Source organism: Hemitrygon akajei, chromosome 1 (genome assembly GCF_048418815.1).
Source record: "Hemitrygon akajei chromosome 1, sHemAka1.3, whole genome shotgun sequence".
NCBI classification, from domain to species: Eukaryota; Metazoa; Chordata; class Chondrichthyes; order Myliobatiformes; family Dasyatidae; genus Hemitrygon; species Hemitrygon akajei.
The window spans coordinates 64,469,477-64,476,960 of record NC_133124.1 but is presented as its reverse complement, the minus strand read 5'-3'; the positions used below and the strand labels follow the sequence as shown (position 1 = coordinate 64,476,960).

The 7,484-nt window shown below is 40.8% G+C and overlaps 1 pseudogene; it reads left to right on the top strand.

Moving 5' to 3' along the window:
* The first annotated feature begins 1,599 nt into the window (after window positions 1-1,599).
* On the top strand, window positions 1,600-7,048 carry LOC140728365 (eukaryotic translation initiation factor 4E transporter-like; annotated as a pseudogene).
* The last annotated feature ends 436 nt before the right edge of the window (window positions 7,049-7,484 follow it).

Below are 7,484 nucleotides of genomic sequence, written 5' to 3'. Positions count from 1 at the left end.
CAGTATCCTATAAACCTTCTTTGCATCATCTCCAAGGTCTCCACATTCTTTCTATAGTGAGGTGACCAGAATCGATTTCGGTACTGTTAGGTATACACTTACAGGTTGCTGTGGAGGGAATTCTGAGTCGATGACTTAGAAGCAAAATGAACAGCTGCACGTTTGGTCCTCATCTCTCTGTCTCTTGTGTATGTTATTCAAAGTCACCTGGCTTCCCAGTACCACAACATAAAAACTGATGATGAGGTTGTAGTGCATTTAATATTTCAGTAATATTTGAGTAATGTTGTGAAACCCCTTATCTCTAGCTCAAATCCAAACATCCTGAAAGCAGAACAGACTGCTCTTACAAAACTGCTGAAATGAAATACCTACAGCACAGAAGTAAAAATCTTAACCTGGGCCATTATAGTAAAAATCTTAACTGTTACAATTGTAAATATATTACCTTTAATTAAGCATTTTTGTTGTTTACGTAATTCATTATGGGTTATATGGTATGAAAGAAGTACATGAATGACATTCATCGTTAAACTACCTCATCATATGTGAGTGCCTCACTAAATAAAAACTAAGTAGAGATATGTTTTCCTTTTGATTAGTTTCTGGAGTTACAAAACATGACAGAGATGACAAGTCCTCATCCAATATTTATTGTGTTGTTGTCTTCGGCAAGAACAGTCCAAGTGGAAGAAATGTGGATGAGCGAGAAGAAAATTCAGCATGCCACAAGAAGCGGGGTGAGTGAACGGCCGTATGAAGCAGAATGACTTCAGGAATCTCAGGGGAGAGAACGAGAATGGGATGGTTAAATAAAACAAATGAGAAAGAGAGATAAGACTAGTAAACTTTTCTGAAACCTGATTGTGTTTGAAAATGGCGACAATGTTTGGAAGTATAGGGCCGTATGATAAAATGACAGCAATGAAGAGTGTATACTGAAAGTTTTGAATATTTTGCACTGGCACATTGAATTTCAGATGATATTCATGTTCCTATTTTTCTCACTGTGATGGGTGCAAAATCATTTAATTTATTATGAAGTATAATGCTAAACCCGGCGATAAGCCTTTTGAGGACATTGAAAAAGTCTTAAAGGACCACTATTCATCTAAACCCTTGATTATTGCTGAGAGATTTCGATTTCATAAAAGGGATCAAGAAGAAGTTGAGTCAATGTATTTTACAGTTTGTGACAGTCCTGAAGGAGTTGTCTGAACACTGTGATTTTGGGCAATCGCTGAGTGACACATTACGTGACAGACTCATATGTGGACTGCATAGTGAGGCAATTCAGAAACATTTGCTTACAGAGACAGACACATTACAAAGGGCAATTGAGATTAGTACACCTATGGAAATAGCAGCTAAAGAAGTACAGCTATTAAGCACATCTTTCCAAATTCATGAAGTTTCTACTGACTTTAAGAATAAGACACTTTTTGGCAATTATTGTTAGCGTTGTGGCAAAACTGTACATTTAGGAAAAGAATGCTGGTATAAGGATTTAGATTGCCAAAGCTACGGCAAAAAGGGACATACTGAACACACCTGTAAAATAATAGACACTGTCAACAAAAATCACTGTTATAACGAAGAATGACTTTTGGAAAAACAAGAAAGAAACATATGAGCAAGGTGGAGCATACTGAGGACAGACTGAGTGACTCTCACTTTGTGTTGAAGAAGTTTTACATGTTCCATCTGTTTCAGGACACAGATGGCCATTGGGTAACCCCATGGTTCGATGGTTCGAGGATGTAGGTGGATATGGGAGCTGCAGTACCACTGGTGTCAGAGAAAATTTACACAGAGAAATTACAGTGTCACACCCCAAAAGGGGCAAGGTTGACTTTAAAGATTTACACTGATGAGGTTGTTCCAGAGAGGGGAGTAATACATGTTACAGTGCAGATTAATGAACAAAGAAGGAAACTTCCACTGTACATCATTAAATTCATCGCTTCTGGGCTGCTCATGGTTGGAGCAGTTCAAATTCACTGGCGTGAAGTGCACTTGATTGGCAGGAGCTCTGATATATAAGAGCTATTGAAGAAACACCTAGAGACATAGAAAAACTACAGCACAACACAGGCCTTTCGGCCCACAATGCTGTGCCAAACGTACTTATTTTAGAAATTACTGAGGGTTACCCATAGCCCTCTATTTTTCTAAACTCCATGTAGCCATCCAGAAGTCTCTGAAAAGACCCTATCATATCTGCCTCCACCTCCGTTGCCGGCAGCCCATTCCACTCACTCACCACTCTCTGCGTAAAGAACTTACCCCTGACATCTCCTCTGTACCTCCTTTCAAGCACCTACAACTATGCCCTCTCGTGCTAGCCATTTTAGCTCTGGGAAAAAAGCCTCTGAATATCCACACGATCAATGACTCTCATCATCTTATACACCTCTATCAGGTCACCTCTCTTCCTTCGTCACTCCAAGGAGAAAAGGTCAAGTTCACTCAACCTATTCTCATAAGGCATGTTCCCCAATCCAGGCAACATCCTTGTAAATCTCTGGATCCTTTCTATAGTTTCCACATCCTTCCTGTAGTGAGGTGATCAGAACTGAGCACAGTACTACAAGTGGGGTCTGATCAGGGTCCTATATAGCTGTACATTACCGCTCAGCTCTTAAACTTAATCCCATGGTTGATGAAGACCAATGCACCGTATGCCGCCTTAACCACAGAGTCAACCTGCGCAGCAACTTTGAGTGTCCTATTGACTTGGACCCTAAGATCCCTCTAATCCTTTACACTGCCAAGAGTCTTACCATTAATACTATATTCTGCCATCATATTTGACCTACCAAAATGAACCACCTCACACTTAGAAGCATAGAAACATAGAACACGTACAGCAGAGGTGTCGAACTCAATTGCACATGGGGCCAAAACTCAAAGCACACTTTAGGTCGCGGGCCGAACAGGATAAACATTTATTGAACACACTAAAACTAAACATTTTTTGAACATAAATATGAATAAAAACAGACAGGAATATTATTCCAGAAAAAATAAACTAAAACTTTAAATAACTTAAATATTTTGCTCTCCATAAAAATATCTCCTGTCAGTATTATACAAGTTAGAAATATGAGCATGCTGCAAAAAAACCCTGAAAATATAAATAAAATTTGTGCTTTTCAGCAAAAGTTAAAACAACAACAAATCAAAACACTCAGTTTTTTTTGCTCTTATGCCGTTTTGTCAGAGCTGGATGCTTGGCATCTTTTCTTGGCAATAAGTTCGTTTAGGTTTGGTGTAAGGTTCTGTGTTGTGGAGATTCTCAGGATGAACTGCAGGTGTTCATCAGTGAGACGACTCCTGTGTGATGTTTTGTTAATCTTCATCACTGAGAAAAGCTTCTCACACAGATATGTGCTACCAAACATGCACAAGGTTCGAGCTGCATGTAGACGGAGCTGAGGCATTGCTTCAGGAACGGAGCGAATAAACTGTACGGGCCCTGCAGTGTCGTACTTTGCCTTTAGTGTCCCATTACACTGCAGCTCTATCAGCTCCATCTGAATCTGTACAGGTGCAGTTTCCACGTCGACGGCAAATGGGTTGCGAAGCAGCTCGAAATTAATTTTTTGTGCTTCAAAGTCACCAAAGCGCCGTGCGAACTCAGTGCGAAGTGCGCTCAGTTTATCAGCAAAGTACGCATTTGGGAACATCATTGCGCCGACCTGGTTCAACATTACTTGGCAACAGGGAAAATGAGGCAAGTTGCACTGTTGCATCCCATAAGAGCAGCTTCACTTGAAATGCCTTCACTGCATCATACATGTCAGTGATCATGCGGTCACGTCCCTGGAGCTGAAGGTTTAAGACACTGAGATGTGTTGTTATGTCAGCCACATTAGCTCCATAAATAAGACACACGGGTTTACCGGCAATGTCAGTAAACATATACTCATCGGTTTTGAAAGACTCTTTTTTTCAGAATCAACTTTTCTCTTCGCCATTGTTAGGGGTTAGCTTTGACTTCAGAATAGCGTTGTATACAGCAACAGACGCTTGACGCGGGAATGTTCCCGGGTAGCCTATCGGCAGCTGTTGTGCTGCGTTATGGGATATGTAGTTTGTGTGTTATCAGCGCTTCATATCGCCGGGCCATTAATAATTAAAATAATAGATCTATCTAAAATGATCTCGCGGGCCGGATACAATTGTACGCCGGGCTGGATATGGCCCGCGGGCCTTGTGTTTGACACCTATGACGTACAGCATAATACAGGCCCTTTGGGCCACAAAGCTATGCCAAGCATATCTCTACCTTAGAACTACCTAGGTTTTACCCATAGCCCTCTATTTTTCAAAGCTCCATGTAGCCATCCAGGAGTCTCTTAAAAGAGCCTATCATTTTCACCTCCACCACCACTGCCGGCAGCCTATTCCACGCATTCACCACTCTCTACATTAAAAAAAAACTTACCCCTGACATCTCCTCTGTACCTACTTCCAAGTGCCTTAAAACTATGCCCTCTCATGCTAGCCATTTTAGCCCTGGGGAAAAGCCTCTGACTATTCACTTATCTGGTTTGAACTCCATCTGCCACTTCTCAGCTCAGTTTTGCATCCTATTGATTTCCTGCTGTAACCTCTCACAGCCCTCCACACTATTCACAACACCCCCAACCTTTGAGTCATCAGTACATTTACTTAGCCATCCCTCCACTTCCTCATCGAGCTCATTTATAGAAATCACGAAGAGAAGTGGTTTCCTGAACAGATCCCTGAGGCACACCACTGGTTACCGACCTCCATGCAGAATATGACCTGTCTATAACCACTCTTTAACTTCTGTGGGCAAGTCAGTTCTGGATCCACAAAGCAAGATCCCCTTGGATTCCATGCCTCCTTACTTTCTCAGTAAGCCTTGCATGAAGTACCTTATCAAATGCCTTGCTGAAATCCATATACACTACATCTACTGCTCTACCTTCATCAAAGTGTTTAGTCACATCCTCAAAAAAAATACTCAGTATTCAGTACCTAGAGGTACTCAGCAAAGAAGTGGGCAGTATGAGGGGAATCTGTTCAGCTCAGGTTCTTAGTGGAGGTGGCTGCTGAGCCTCAGTGGTGGCATGGATAAAAATAATGGATTGAAAAAAAGATCAATTAAATGATACAAAAAAGTGGAACATATAGATCTTCCAAATAAAAGCTGCTAGAAATCAAAGAGTACCCATATGCAAAGCAGATATCAGTATGTAGTTCGCCACTGGATGTGACCACGAAGGACTATGTTTCAGACTTGGAGAGAGCACTTCTCAAGTAAAGAGTTACAGATCCACATGAGAGAATAAAAGTAGAACATCCTGATGTTGTATTCTGTCTTTAGTGCTGAAGCTTTGGTGATGGCTGTCATGTGACCAATACTTCCAATAGTCAACAATCTTGAAGCCCATTGGAAAATAAAAAGAAAGAAAATATTTGCAGGTTGGGTTGCTGGTGAAGAATTGGAAGTGGGTGCATGATAACACAAAGAAACTTTGATTGGAATGGCAGAGACAAAGACTTGTGTGACAGAAAGTGCTTTAGGGGAGAGTTTGGTGACGGCAAGCGTGTTTTTGATGAATGGAGGTGAAGTTCCACAGGAAGTAGTCTTGCCTAAACCCTCATTAAAGGACTTTGCAAAGATGTGGCATGACTTCTAAAACTTTGACAAACTTCTATAGCTGTGTGGTGGAGAGTATATTGACTGGCTGCATCACAACCTGGTATGGAAACACCAATGCCTGAATGGAAAATCCTACAAAAGGTAATAGATACAGCCTAGACCATCACAGGTATCACTCTCCCCACCATCGAACACATCTACATGAAGTGTTGTAAGAAAGCAGTATGCATCATCAGAGAACCCCACCACCCAGGTCATGCTCTCTTCTTGCTGCTGCCCTCAGGAAGAAGGTGCAAAAGCCTCAGGATTTGCACCACCAGGTTCAGGAACAGTTACTACTCCTTAACCATCAGGATCTTGAACCAAAGGGGATAACATCACTCAACTTCATGTGCCCTATCATTGAAGTGTTCCCACTACCTATGGACTTTCAAGGAGTCTTCATCTCATTTTGTAGATATTTGTTCATTCATTCAATTGTTTGTTTGTTTGTTTATTTATTTATTTACTTACTAATTATTTATTTCTTTTTGCACCTGCACAGTTTGTTGTATTTTGCATTCTGGCTGTACACCCAGTTTTCATTGACTCTATTATGGTTATTATTCTATTATGGATTTATTGAAAAAGCACACAAGAAAATAATTCTCAGGGTTGTATATGATAATATATATGTACTTTGACAGTGAATTAATTTGAACTTTCTTGGAGAAAACTGCTTCTAGACTAGCATCAATGATTGAATCCATGTTTGGTGACATCAGTTTCATCTAACTAGTTCATTCAATGGTTTTCGAGTAACTGAAGTAGACCAGGTAGTCTCTCCAGTAGCCTGCAGTCTGCACCACATGAAGAACTTGAGAGACTTGCTCATCTGGAGCAGAAGATCCCAACACCTGTTTCACAGCTTGGAAATTATTCGGCTCTCATTCCATCATGAGAAGATAATAAAGAGATTCATAAAAAGGTTAATATATTAGAAATACTGCGAAAAACAAATGTGGATGTGAAACCACTGTTGTTCAGACTCACAAGGAGAAACTAAAGGGGAGTTAATAGACTGGAGTAGGTTTGTCTGTGGAAAAGGTGGAAGCAAGACTGAAAGGTCTCCAAATGGAATCTGAGAAGAAGTTTGCTCGTGGTGAACCATCTGGAACAGAATCTAACTGCATCATCTCGTCCTTAACAAATACAAAAAAAAAAGACACAGGTATGTTTATTTCCAAAAAGCTAGTTAACAGTATGAAGACAAGTGGAACCTTGCCTTCCCCCCCCCCTGAAATTCTACTGTCCCTTGTAATGTGGCCTCCATTCCCAGATATTCTAGGTGACCTGCTTGGCAGTCAGAATCATTACATGCCAGTCTTTAATCAGCAAAGCCATTCGTCCCCTGTCACCTGTGCTTTCTGAGGTGACAATACAGTACCCAGCCAAGTTTAAAATAAGGAGGGGGGGGGGGGAGGATATGTTATGCATTGCTGTCAAGTGTCCCTGTATGATATGTAGTGAACATAATATGAGAAGGCATTCCAGGAGACGATTTCCAAATAAAATAAACAGCAGTGCATTTGTTCCTTGCCTCTCCGTCTCTCGTGTACTATTCAAGGCCACCCAGCTTCCAGGTGCAAGTGCAACCTAAACCAGAATTTTACAAAGTTGGAACATAACTTACTGGCTCTTGAACTCAATGCTTTGACTAATAAAGGCAATTACAGAATCTATTTTCATAGTGGAGTTATAGGTTGAAGACTTCAGGTGCAAAGTTTTAGTCTTAGCCTGACACTCTCTTTAAAATTAAATTGCCTCTTTGTGAGTGTTGAGGCAAAACTTTATGATTACAAAATCA